The sequence below is a fragment of the Pituophis catenifer genome, unplaced genomic scaffold (assembly GCF_029215685.1).
Source record: "Pituophis catenifer annectens isolate HBS135680 unplaced genomic scaffold, rPitCat1.0.hap2 SCAF_9, whole genome shotgun sequence".
NCBI classification, from domain to species: domain Eukaryota; kingdom Metazoa; phylum Chordata; class Lepidosauria; order Squamata; family Colubridae; genus Pituophis; species Pituophis catenifer.
Genome location: NW_027256889.1, coordinates 5369824 through 5383475, shown reverse-complemented (window position 1 = coordinate 5383475; position 13652 = coordinate 5369824).

The window sequence follows — 13652 nt, the reverse complement described above, 5'->3', positions numbered from 1 at the left end:
ACATCGGCTGATTAGCAGGAACAACTGTGGGTGTGCGCCATCGCCAGGGGTGGGATGGGGGGGTGGGGGCAAGGGGCAGGGGTGGGTGGGTGGGTTAGGTTGATTCTAGAGGGGGGGGGGGGTGGCTGAGAATCAGGAGTGCGGAAAGATGAGTGGGCAGAAAAGGGTTACAGGTGGAAAGGAAAGGTTTTGGCAAAAGACACTGGAGCCGAAAGGCAAGGTGTATTTTGAAATAATATGTGTGTGTGTGGTGTGGGGGGAAGGAGAGTCACAAGTGCGCTTATGAATTCTTCGGCTGGTCCATGGTGAAATCCAAAGCCACTTTTATTCACACAAGAGAGGCCCCTTTCTTCCTTTTTTCCCCCCACAGGAGTACTTTGAAATATTGGCTATGGGGACAGCCGAAAAAGAAAAGAGAGAAAAAAGATAGAGGAAGATATATTTCTCCTTATCCCTTTTCCATGACTGGCCTTGAAAAATTTCCCCTGGCTTTTTAGGGTTGAAATATTTATTTCTGAGAATAGCTCTGACTTCGAAAAAAGGCCCTTTTTGAACTCATATAGTTGGTCAACTGCAAATTGTACCCATTTTCGTGATACTGGGCAGAATCCAGAGGGGAGGGGTGGGGAATTCATTGGCTGGAGGGTGCGTCCATTTTAGAAGAGTGACTCTGAAGAAGAATCTGATTCAGCTCAGTTGTGTGACCCTACATTTAGTGACTAATCGGAGTCAGCAACGGGTACCCCTGTGTGTAGCTTGGCACAGGCCATAGGTAGCCCATGGGTGGTGTACATGTAGTCCTCAACGTACGACCGCCCAAAATGTTCATTGCTAAGCAAGAGAGTTCTTAAGTGAGTTTTGCCCCATTTTACGACCTTTCTTGCCACAGTTGTTAAGTGAATCATTGCAGTTGTTAAGTTAGTAACACTTAAGTGAATCCGGCTTCCCCATTTAACTTTGCTTGTCAGAAGGCTGCAGAAGGGGATCACATGACCCTTGGGACATTGCAACCGTCATAAATACGAGTCAGTTGCCAAGCGCCCAAATTTTGATCACGTGATCTTGGGGAATGCTGCAACAGTTGTAAGTATGAAAGACGGTGATAAGTCACCTTTTTTTCAATGCCGTTGTAATTTCAAACGGTGACTAAATGAATGGTTGTAAGTTGAGGACTATCTGTCCGTGATAAATGATACAAGTTAAATAAAAGCAGGAGGGATTGGATGTGACTGTTAGAGAATTGGACCTTAGTGCTGTTGCCCTCCTTAAGCTCCCAAGCTTAAACAGAAGAAGCAAAAAAGCACACCAAGTTGGTTTTCTACTCTTTGTCTCTTCCTCTGAGTAGAGTAACTTCTAATAGGTGGCCCATACGGTAGGCAGGGGTGATGACCAATGCTGACTTTGGCCCTCTGGAGACCTTCTGGCATTCCCTTTTCCCATAACGCCATCACGGCAGCTCTGCCCCAAAGCATAATATTCAGCTTCATCAGCCAGCCATCGACAGCCCAAGCATCATTGCTGTCCATCACTAGGGAGCTCAGAAGCAGCATAGATGTACCAAGGGACATTTGCTTTGGTACATCCATGATCTCCAGAGTTCAAACTGGCCCTGCCTATTGGCCAGAAATTCTGACTTTTATAGGCACATCTTTGAAGGCTGAGAAGGCCAAAGAATGGAGGCCTTTGAACTCTGGTGCTGGAGAAGACTCCTGTGAGTCTCTTGGACTGCAAGGGGATCAAACCGGTCAGTCCTAGAGGAGATCAACCCTGACTGCTCTTGAGAAGGCCAGATCCTGAAGAGGAAACTCAAATCCTTTGGCCACCTAATGAGAAGGAAGGACTCCCTGGAGAAGAGCCTAATGCTGGGAACGATGGAGGGCAAAAGAAGAAGGGGACGGCAGAGAACGAGGTGGCTGGATGGAGTCACTGAAGCAGTCAGCGTGAGCTTAAATGGACTCCGGAGGATGGTAGAGGACAGGAAGGCCAGGAGGAACGTTGTCCATGGGGTCCAGTGGTGGGTTGCTACCAGTTCTTCCCAGATCAGGTGAACTGGTAGTGATGGTGGCGGGAGGCTCCGCCCACCCGCCCGGAAGCTTCTGCACATGCGCGAGAGAGCACGCGTGCCCACGAGCAAGCCGGTAGCAACGGGTTTTGAAACCCGCCCCTGATGGGGTCGCGATGGGTCGGACATGACTTCGCAACTAACAACAACAGCCTTTGGTTGTAGGCCTATGGATGGAGAGATTGGGGGGGAATTAAACTTCCCATCTCTACCTTTTGCTCTTAAAAGTCAATTTCACCTCTTGCTTTACATTTACAAACTAGATGGGCGGCTTCCAGATTGGTTGAGCTTGAGACAAAGAGGGTTTGAGATGGCTTGAAAGACACCCTCCTTCCTCCCCCCGCCCTCCGGTTCTGCTGTTGTCCTTGATCCACTAGCATTGCTAGCATTTCAAAAGTCTGCCAAACTTGTTTGATTAAGAGGTGGCTATGGGACAAAAAGAGCGTGTGCAATAATATTGTGGCGAGCCTGTTTGCTGCTGCTTTCTTAATAAATGATTGCCTGCCTCAGATTATAAGAAGTGTTAGCTCTTCTGACCTTATACAAATATATCTATATAACTATATCTATATCGGCATGCATACAAGTAGTAGTCCCTGACTTTCAACGGTTCATTTAGTGACAATTTGAAGTTACAGCGGCACTGAAAAAAAAGAGACTTATGATTGTTTTTCACACGACCGTTGCAGCACACACACACACACACACACACACACACACACACACACAATGGTTGGGTGTTCAAAATTCACTTGGCAACTGGCATGTATTTATGACGGTTGCAGTGTCTATTTTGGTGACCTTCTGACAAGCAAAGTCAACGGGGAAGCCAGTTTCACTTAACAACCAAGTTATGAACTTAACAACTGCAGTGATTCATTTAACAACTGGGGCAAGAAAGGGCGTAAAATGAGGCCACTTAACAAATATATCTCCCTTGGTAATTTTGGGCTCAATTGTGGTCCTAGGTCGAGGACTGCTTGTAGTTGACGTAGTGCATGCACGGATTTGGAGTGGCACTTTTTCAGTGGGCATGAGGGTGTCATCCCCAGCAGGGGTGAAATCCAGCAGGTTCTCACAGGTTCTGGAGAACCGGTAGCAGAAATTTTGAGCAGTTTCTCAAAGTAGAACTGGCAAATGCTACCTCTGGCTGGCTCCAGAGTGGGGTGGGAATGGGGATTTTGCAATATTCTTCCCCCAGGAGTGGGGAGGGAATGGGGATTTTGCAGTATCCTTCCCCCGCCACGCCCACCAAGCCACGCCCACAGAACCGGTAGTAAAAAAAATTGGATTTCACCACTGGTCCCCAGTGGTTTTCTATCCACAACTGACTCATTTTCTAAACCAGAGTTTTCTCTCTTCAGGTTCTGGACTGGACTGGAGTGAATGTACTACAGCTGCTGCTTCTGCCTCCAAGGTCAGTGATTCTCTATTTTTCTGGGGCCAGTGGGAGAACCTGCAGAACTACCCTCCTAAAGAAAAAAAGAGAGAAAACACTTGTTTTTGTTTTTTTTAAACCACATTTTTATTACACTCCTCTTACAGAGAGACCTATGCAGAAATCTAATACAGGTAGTCCTTGATTTACAGCCATTCATTTAGTGACTGGTCAAAGTTATAAGGGCACTGAAAAAAGTGACTTATGGCTGTTCTTCACAGTGACCGTTGCAGCATAACCGTGATCAAAATTCAGATTCTTGGCAACTGACTCTTATTTATGACGGTTGCATTATCCCGGGCTCATGTGATTCCCCTTTTGCGACCTTCTGGCAAGCATGGGGGAAGCTGGACTCACTTAACAACTGTGTCACTAACTTAAACGCTGCAATGATTTACTTAACAACGGTGGCAAGGAAGGTCGTAAAATGGAGGCAAAATTCACTGAACAAATGTCTCACTTAGCCACATAGATTTTCGGCTCAATTGTGGCCGTAAGTCAATGACTCCCTGTAATGGTTTTCCTGGGAAATTGCTGGATGGGAAGAAAATAATTTGGGGCCGAGAAGCATTTATGGGGAGAAGCATTTCTCTTCAGCTGACGCCCCCTAGATATCATCGGGCTACAACAACCGGATTTTCCCCACAGGGGAACTCAACTCAACGTTGTAACTCAATTTTCTCTCTGTACGGCACATGAAAACAGATAAAGTTTGGGTTCCCTTTTGACTTTTTTTGGATTATACCTGGCAGCTGCATACCTCTGGCTACAAGTCTCATCCTTCTCCATCAGCATGGCCATTATATTTGCTTGAAGGTGTTGTTGATCACTGTAATCCAGGGGTGGGCAAATGTGGCCTTTTTACAACCTGTGGACTTCAACTCCCAGAATTCCTGAGACAGCCAAGCTGGCTCAGGAATTCTGGGAGTTGAAGTCCACGAGTCATAAAGGGGCCATATTTGCCCACCCTTGCTGTAATCAAATCGATTTAGACAGCTTCAGGTTGTGGAAAAAAATGACCTAGGCATTTATGGAATGTATAATCCTTTTTCGACCTACTGCGCCACTTCATACTGTTCCCTGAGTCAGATGTCATCATCCCAGCTCCAAATATATCAGGTAGTCCTCAACTTACAACCATTCTTGTAGCGACTCTTTGAAGCCATGATGACAACTGAAAAAAGTGACTCTTTGCACTTAATGATCCCCACAGTTACATGATTAAAATTTGGCCTGCTTGGCAACCAGCATGTATTTACAATGATTGCACCATCCCAGGGTCATCGGATCGCCATTTGCGACCTTCTCAACTGGCTTCCAACAAGCAGAGTCAATAGGGGAAGCTGGATTTGCTTAAAGATCACGATCCACTTAACAACCGCAGTGATTTGCTTAATAGCCGTGCAGTAAACCCCCCCCACAAAAAACAGATTGTAAAATTCAGTTATGACTCATTTAATAACCGCTTTAATTGAACAGAAATTCTGGTCCCAATTGTTGTTGTTGTAACTCGAGGACTACCTGTATATCCAAGAGAGAGTCTCGTAGGATAAAGGGGAGGTGAATTTGAGCCAGAGAAGCGGCAGGCAGTGAAGAATTTAGATATTCTATCGATCCTATATAGCATCCTTCGTATGGATGCTATATGCTTTATGCATGCTGCCAATGCGCAAAATAAGGGGATTATTTATTTATTTATTTATTTATTTATTTTAGTTAGATTTGTATGCCGCCCTATCTCCATAGGACTCAGGGCGGCTCACAACAATTAAGATATACAATCTCAATCCAAGTAAGAAACATGTTAAAATACATATTAAAAGCATATTAAAATACATTAAAAATCAAAACCCCATCAGTCCAGGCTGGGCAATTTAAACAATCTAAACTTGGCAACTTTAAGACCTGTGGACTTCAACTCCCAGAATTCCCCAGCTAACCATGCTGCTGACTGGGGAATTCTGGGAGTTGAAGTCTACAGGTCTTAAAGTCGCCAAGATTGGAGCCCCCTGTATAGCGGAAGCCCTAATGGTTAAACTGCATAAAAGTAAAGACTAGGCAAGTTCAAAGTGTCTAAGCAAAATATTGTGTGAGGGAAATATTTTTTTAAAAAGCCAGCTGAAAAGATAGGAGACATTCTTAATGGAATAAAAATGCAAGGATTTTGGAGAGACACCCCCTCGAAAACGGGGAATTTCCAGAATTCCTTTTCATGTCTGCTACAGCTTCTCTGCATACATTTTTCCCTGGCAGCTCCAAACAGTAAATATATCCCGGAGCTCCAAATCAACCTTGTATAACCTGGCAGTGCCCTCCAGATGTGCTGGGTTACAACTTCCCATTGTCCCTTAACATGCTTAACGTATCCAGAAAGCAACGGTTGAGGAAGGTTGAACTCAATCGGATCTCCTGTGGAAATTTTCTTCGGACGACAGCTGCCATAGTGAGGAAGGCTGTTTAATCCTTTCTTCCTTCCCTAATCCATAACTGCTGTTAGCTATACAGAGGAAAATATACAGGCGCAGCCCAGATGAATGTTTTCTCCTTGGCAGCTAACAGCAGCTGCTATCTCGATATGTGATTTGCGGTCTGGAATCAGCATTATCAGGGCGGTTAAGACTGCTGCCCAAGCCTCAGTTCTAGTAAATCTACCTGTAGCTTCTATTGGACAAAAAAAAAAAAAAAAAAAAAGAAAGAAAGAAGAAAGACACCTGAAAGATGTTGGGAGGAGTATTAACAGAACTCTGAGGTCATATCTGGTTGGATTGTAAGCAAGAACCATCGCTATGAGAGAGACAGAGAGAGAAAGAGGGAGAAAGAAAAAGAGAGAGGGAGAGAGAGAGAGGGAGAGGGAGAGAAAGAGCGAGGAAAAGAAAGCAAGGGAGAGAGTGTGTGAGAAAGAGGAAGAGGGGGGGTGAGAGAAAGAGAGAGGGAGAAAGAGAAAGAGAGGGGAAAAGAAAGCAAGGGAGAAAGGGGGAGAGAGTGTGTGAGAAAGAGGAAAAGGGGGAAAGAGAGGGGGAGAGAAAGAGAGAGAGAGGAAGAGAAAGAGGAAAAGAAAGTGAGGGAGAAAGGGGAAGAGAATGTGAGAAAGGGTGAGAGAGGGGAGAGAAAGAGAAAGTGGGAGAGAGGATAGAGAAAGAGAGAGGGAGAGAAAGAGAGGGAGAGAAAGAGAGAAAGAGAGAAAGAGAGAAAGGGGAAGAGAGTGAGAAAGAAAGAGAGCATGGGAGAGAGGAGAGAGAAAGAGGGAGAAAGAGAGGGAGAGAAAGAAAGAGAGAAAGGGGAAGAGAGTGTGAGAAAAAGGAAGAGAGAGTGGGAGAGAGAAAGGAGGACAGAGTGGGAGAGAAAGAGGGAGAGAAGAAGAGAGAGAGAAAGAGAGAGAGATGTTTTTCCTTGTAGACGGTGATGACTTTGGTTACTTTACAAGGAGGCTTGAGCATCAGGGATGAATCTTTACATTTTAGAGCATGTATTCCAGAAAACAGATATTGCCAGTCTAGACAAAAGCCACTTCACGGATTGACTGTGCACTCCTGAAATTCTCTTTTGTCCTTTCTTCAGAACCATTCTATTATTTCCTAGCCAGAAGCAGTGAACAAGAATCCACGAGAGTAGCAGCATAGTGGATTAAGTTTTGGATTAGCAGTGAGAGTACCTACGTTTTGGCTCACCCTGTTATGGGAACTCATTGCCTGACTGAACCTTCTCCTTTTAGCCAATTGTTAGAATGGATGTGCAGGGAAAAGTTGGAGGAGACAGTGCTACGATCATCCTCTTGAACTCCAGGAGGAAGTTTAAAATAGGAATTTAAATGCAATAAATGCATGGAAGGAAGCTGGGAGTTTGAAGAAACATGGTAGCTTTGACTGGAATGTTAGGACCTGCTTTAACGATAGGCCATATGTAGTTAATGGACATTGTAGGCATCCCCAATGGAGGATGAAAGAAAGTTTGGCCGCCTGGTTTCCCAACACGTAAATGCTTGATGCTAGTGTCTCTCTGTGGATGCTTAAAGAAAGAATGGGGTCTGTAAATCAGGTATTACTATAGTTAATCTTCTCAGATTAGTTTAAGAAGCTGCAACGGGTAAAGCTAAATAATGGGATTGAAAGATGCATGAAGGCGCTAGGACAGTGCTGGGGAACCTTTTTGGCACTGAGTGCCAAAACGGGAGCACGCGCGCACGCAGGGGAATGCCAGTAACCAGAAGAGCAGCTTCGCGGCATGCAAGCGTGGGAACACCGGAAACCAAAAGAGCAGCTCCCCGACGTGCATGCACATGCCGGGAAGCTGAGCTTCTGGTTTCTGGCATGTATATGCACCCCAGTCACCTGGTCTTTCAGTTTCTGGCATGCATGCGTGCGCGAAGACCAGCTGGCCGACGTGCATATGCATGCCGGAACCCAGAAGAGCAATGAGCAACGGCTGGCGTGCCCAGAGAGATGGCTCTATGTGTCACTTCTGGCACGTGTGCCATAGGTTCGCCATCACTGCGCTGGAATTCCAGTTGTGTCTAGACAGTGGTTCCTTTGGTGTCCTGCAGAAGGAAGGCTGAAGAGTCAAGACCCTTTCAAAACTGTGCAGAAACTTGATGGGACCATTTGTGCCTCGGCTTGCTTGGATTTTTGTTGTGTGTACACTTTCTTCCTACACTTCCTACACTTTCTCTTGATGGGCAAGAGATTGTAAAAAAAAAAAAGCTATATAAATAACCCCGTCACCTCATGATCACCATCCAATTATTTTGCTCAGGTTTGTAACATTGCTTGTAATTCCAAGTGAAGAGCAAGGATCGAGAACACAACTTCATCTGTCCAACACCCAAACCTTTACAAAACAGAGTTTCTTTAAAGTGGCCTTGGCCTCTTCTATTAGCCCCTAATCCGGAGTCAGAATAATTGGATGAAATATATTTATGCATGCGATTCCTATAGAGCAGTGATGGCTAACCTTTTCCAGGCCTAGTGCCCAAAGCGTGAATGCGCGCATCCGAACCCCCAAAATGCAATGGGTGTGCGACCACCCGCATGCACCCTGCCCCCCCCACATGCACACATGGTCCCCCCACGCATGAGTGTGTAGCCCCCCGCACGTGCTTCACCCTCCGCGCATGTGCGGCAGAGACCCGAAGGCCAGCTGGCTGGCGGGAAGCATGCACGCATGTGTGGCAGAGCTGAACTGGGGCGATGGCTTGCGTGCCATCAGAGAGGGCGCTGCGTGCCACCTCTGGCACGCATGCCATAGGTTCGCCATCATGGCTATAGAGTATCTGTTTCATTTAGTGGGGGGCCCTGATTTCAAATAAACAGCACTCTCCTTATTCTACCTTTTAAAATCCAGAATTGCCTTTATTGAGTATTTTGCATGCACGAAGCAACAGAACCGTACAGTTTTCGGAAAGTGACATAGATTATTACCGAATGGGGTTTCCCTGCACACCAGCCTTCTGCCCAGTTTTATTGGCCTCTTGAGGAAAAGGTGTGAAGATTTAGGATGATGTTTTTGCTAAAAGTAGAAAGGCTTGTGTCTCCAAAGCCTGCTGACATCAATACCCATGACAGGAATAAAGTAACGCAAAAACACAGAGACCCTGCCACCCACATGTTGAAGGTTTAGCCCAGATGTTTCTCTTCTGTGTTACGCAGACGATGCTTCCTTCGGCACTTCGCTGTCGTCCTTTTGCAGCAATCGTTGTTTTTTTTTAAAAAAATATCTCCACTTCTTTGCACTGAGGATAGAAAGCTTTTTTTAAACACTTGCACCCTAAAAAGAAAAGAAAAAAAAAAGGAAAGGGAAAAAAATGATATTCCCCCTCTTACATTCAGTGATGACACCCTAGTGAGTATTCTGTATCAACAAAGGGAGTCCATCTTCCGTTCTCCTCTCTTTGTTGCCTCAATGCCCTTTTAATTTTATTTTACTTTCTGAAAGAGAAAGAGCCATTCTGATTAAATTTATCCCTTTAAAGAAAGGATTACCTCTTCCTTTCAAAGCTCTGTTAAGGTTTTTTCTTTAACTGCTGGGAAATTAGTAAACAGCATTTTAAAACACACACACATACACAAAGCTTCAGAATTTTAGCAAGGCTCTAGAATTAAGAACCATAATAAGGACCCTTCCTCATTTTTAAAGCATCTTTTTCAAGAAGGTCCACAAAACCTATTAGATAATTTTATGGAAGAAAAAAAAATCAAATCTTCATTGATGTTGTGCAGTATTGAGTTTACATAGCTCTTTAAAGTTTTGGAACGGGGTTAGGCCTGCTATTAAGCATAGGTTAAGAGCTAACACGTCAGCAATGGGAGGGATGTTGCATATTTCCGAACCTTTAATTCTCAGTGAAGGAGAAAAAATTTTCTAGATAAAAGCAAGAATGTTATTTAGAACTGCAGAGGCCTTGGATGGGCAAAAACCAACAAGAATGCTTTCTCATCTGTTTTACATGATGGTTTTTAATATTTCAGCTCATCTATACGCATGTTCTGTGATCATATTTCTTTTTTTGGCCTGGTGCTACTAGTTCTAATTTAAATGATTCAGATAAAGGTAGATGTGATGGCTTTAGTTTAGCAAGAAAGAGTATGGATAACAGAATAACAGAGCTGGAAGGGATTTTGGAAGTCTTCTAGTCCAACCCCCTGCTCAGGCAGGAAATGCTATACAATTTCAGACAAATGGTTGTCCAATTTCTTCTTTAAAAACCTCCAGTGTTGGAGCATTTACAACTTCTGAAGGCAAGTTGTTCCAGATTAATTATTCTGTCAGGAAATTTCTCCTTACTCCTAGGTTGGTTTTCTTCTTAATTAGTTTCCACCCATTGCTTCTTACCTGCCTTTAGGTGCTTTGGAGAATAGATCCACCCCCTCTTCTTTGGGGCACCCCTTAGATATTGGAATGCTGCTATCATGTCATCCCTAGTCCTTCTTTTCATTAAACTAGACATACTCAATTCCATCAACTGTCTTTTATTTGTTTTAGCTTCCAGTCGCATAATCATCTTTGTTGCTAATAATTAGATAATTAGATCCTTTTTTAAAAAAAAAAATCCCCATCAAAAAACCTGTTGCTGTATCCATATTTTAATTGGATTCAAGCATCTAGGAATTTAGTCTGCCCATACAATTCTGAGTAGCAGGAAACATACCGTCAAGCCCAACCCCCACATATGGATAGGGACTCTTCTTTCATCTTCTAAGAAACAGACAGGATGCTCCATGCAGTGTGTGTAGTTATTATCTGCATCTTTTAATTGTGTGGAAAACCGTTTTGCACTCAACTGTCTCTGAACTGCAGCTAGAAAGCTGGGTTAATTAGCACATACACACATGCGCACCTCTGTATGTTCTCTGGAGAAGAATGAAGGCCCAGAGAACAGCATGAATGGGTGTTCTCACTGAAAAGGGCTTTAGCAAACTGTTATCAAGCAGGCCTTAGTTTTGAAACAATTTTAAAACCAGTTTGTGATATAAGCATGAAGGAGAACCAGCTTATGAGAAAAAAAAATAGTTGAAAATCCCACTGGCTTTGAGCTCACCTAAAGAATCTCATTGAACGTATATATATATATATATATGTGTGTGTGTGTGTGTGTGTGTGTGTGCGTGTGTGTGTGTGTGTGTGTATAAACCCTCTTTTTATCCATTATTCCCTGTGCCATCTTCCCATCCAGCTCTGATTTTATCTTCTTCCATACTTGAATACTGCTGTAGAGAAAAAAAAAGGAGTATAAATTGAAAGAATACATAAAGGTAATAGTAAATACTTTGGGCAGCCATTGTATTGGAAAGCAGTTATTTTGAACAATTACTTTTATACCTTTCTCCCCTTCTGGTCTCAGGGATTTGGGTCTCAGGTTGCATGATAAAAACACCCCTGTTCCATTTGTTTTTCCCTTATTGTGCCTAGCCAAGTACACACTAGTACAGAATGGGTGGGGATTGAAAAAAAATAACATATCCACCATATTTTTTTTTTTTTAAGAACAGAGTATTTCTGTTTAGCTTGGGCTGAAAGGGAAGGCCTCTGGAGATCAGAGAGAAAAAGCATTTTTTTCACAAGCCACCCTTGTCTGGGAAGCAGCATTTTGAATCTTGTTAATCTAGGTTAGGAAGTGGGACAACGCGATTCTGAAGGTACATTTAAATGACACATGTGGGCTGTGGCACTTTTACTGGTTGAAGTGGCCCTTGTGAAAACAGCAGACTTATTAGGTGACCCTGCTTTGTACGGTTCTTCCCCCCCCTTTTTTTTTGTAGGGTGGGTGGCAGATTTGTGATAACTCAGCTCCTCTTTCCAGCAGTGATTTATTATTAGCGTGTACAGACCTTTCTTTTCTGTCTGGAAGCAGGAATGGAACGCAACTGCAGCCTCTTTCCCGGGCAAGAAAATCAAACAGCAAATCCAAAACCTCGGTTTTGGCTTTTGTTACAATATAGGGGGAATGTCTCTTACAATGGGTTAGGGTTGCGTAGGTGTGTCCAGTGTGTCGTTTTTTTGTGACCTAGGCACAAAAAGAGAGAAGGGACATATTTTTAACCCTCCCAAGACACCCACCACATACTTGGATGCTAGCGGCAGTTAATTTTTGACCTCCACATGGTGGTCCTGAATCAAATAATTGCCCTCCTCTTTCTGCTATTTTCTCTCCTCTCTTTTTTTTCACTCTGGCGAAACCCTCCCTCCCCACCCTCTCTGCCCCATACATATTCATCTATTTGCCCCACCATCAATCTGATCTCTTTCTATATCGCACAATATATATACACACACCTCTCTCCTTCTCCCTGTCAGTAATATATTTCCATCACATTTTCTGTCCATCCACCACCAACCCCTCACTCTTCCTTTCATATACTGGCTCCGGTTTTCTTTCTGCCTTCCCTACCACACTCACTATATACATTCCTCTCACTATATACATTCCTCCCCCCTCCCCCCTTTAGCCTCCTTGGTTTACTTTCTAGGATTGGGGGGGGAGGAGGAGGAGGAGGAGGAGAGGGTGTCAAATGATGCACAAAAGGGGAGCTCACATGGGATGCAAAAAAATAGCCTTGGCGGTGGATTTCCTTTGGGGCCCCCCTGGTTGGAAATAGGCTGCCGATCAGGAGTTGCGGAATTAAGAGGAAGGTCCACTTTGGTCCAGAGAAATAAAGGGGAGAATTGAGGAAGAGGAAATATTAGGCTCTTCGAAACCGGAGCGATGACGAGCAGCAGCGCTAGGGTTTTGGGATGGGCTGGCCCTGGACACTCGGCCTTTCGGTGAAACCCGGTGGGTTTAACGCCGAAAGGATTGGGGGCAGTGAAAGAAGTAGCCCAAGGACAGAGAAGAGGCAAGGACCTGCTTTCTCCCCGCTGCCTTCTCCCAAATGGGGAAAAACCGAAAAGTGGCTCTCGCTCTTATTTAGCTTAGTCGGAATTTCCTGCCCGCAAGCGATGGCGGTTCGGGGCCAAGAACTGCGTGGCCGGATCGAGGAGACTCGAAGCCTCCTCGGTTGCCCCTTCGGGGAAGCGACTGCGGCCCCCACGGCCGGTCTGGAGCCGCTCCTGGCCTCCTTTGACCCCCGAAGGGGGGGGGCGAAGGGAGGAGCGGTGGATGGCCCAAGTCCGCCCGGGGCGGCAGCAGCAGCGGCAACGATCTCTTTCCCGGGGGTCTTTCCCGGGGCTCGAGGTGGGCGACGAGGCCCTGCCTGGGCGTGGAGGGAACCGGGGCGGCGCGGCGAACGGAGAGAGCTCGCCCTGGATCCGGAGGAGTTGCTCGGGCTCGCTTTTCTCTCCTCGGGAGACCCGAAGTGGGTTCAAACGACGGGGCGATTCCGGGAGAGGCGAAGGCGGCCTGAACTCTGCAACGAAAGTGGGAGAAAGCAGAAGGCCGGCTGGCTGGAAGCCGGTGGCGGGGAAGAATTATTGCTTGCCAAAAAAAAAAAAAAAGAAAAAAAAAGAAAAAACCAACCCCCACCAACCTGCCTAATTATGTATCCTGGGGGCTGGTGGGGGGTGGTGTGGGGGTGGCAGCGGGAAGGTCACCCCTTTATTATCGCGGTGCTTTGCAGTGATTATCCGTGTAAATCTCTCCCGTAATAATAAACCTGGAAGGAGCCGCGATTGGCGGCGGGGCGGGGTGGATGGGGGCTGTTGGAGGTGACACACGTTAATTTA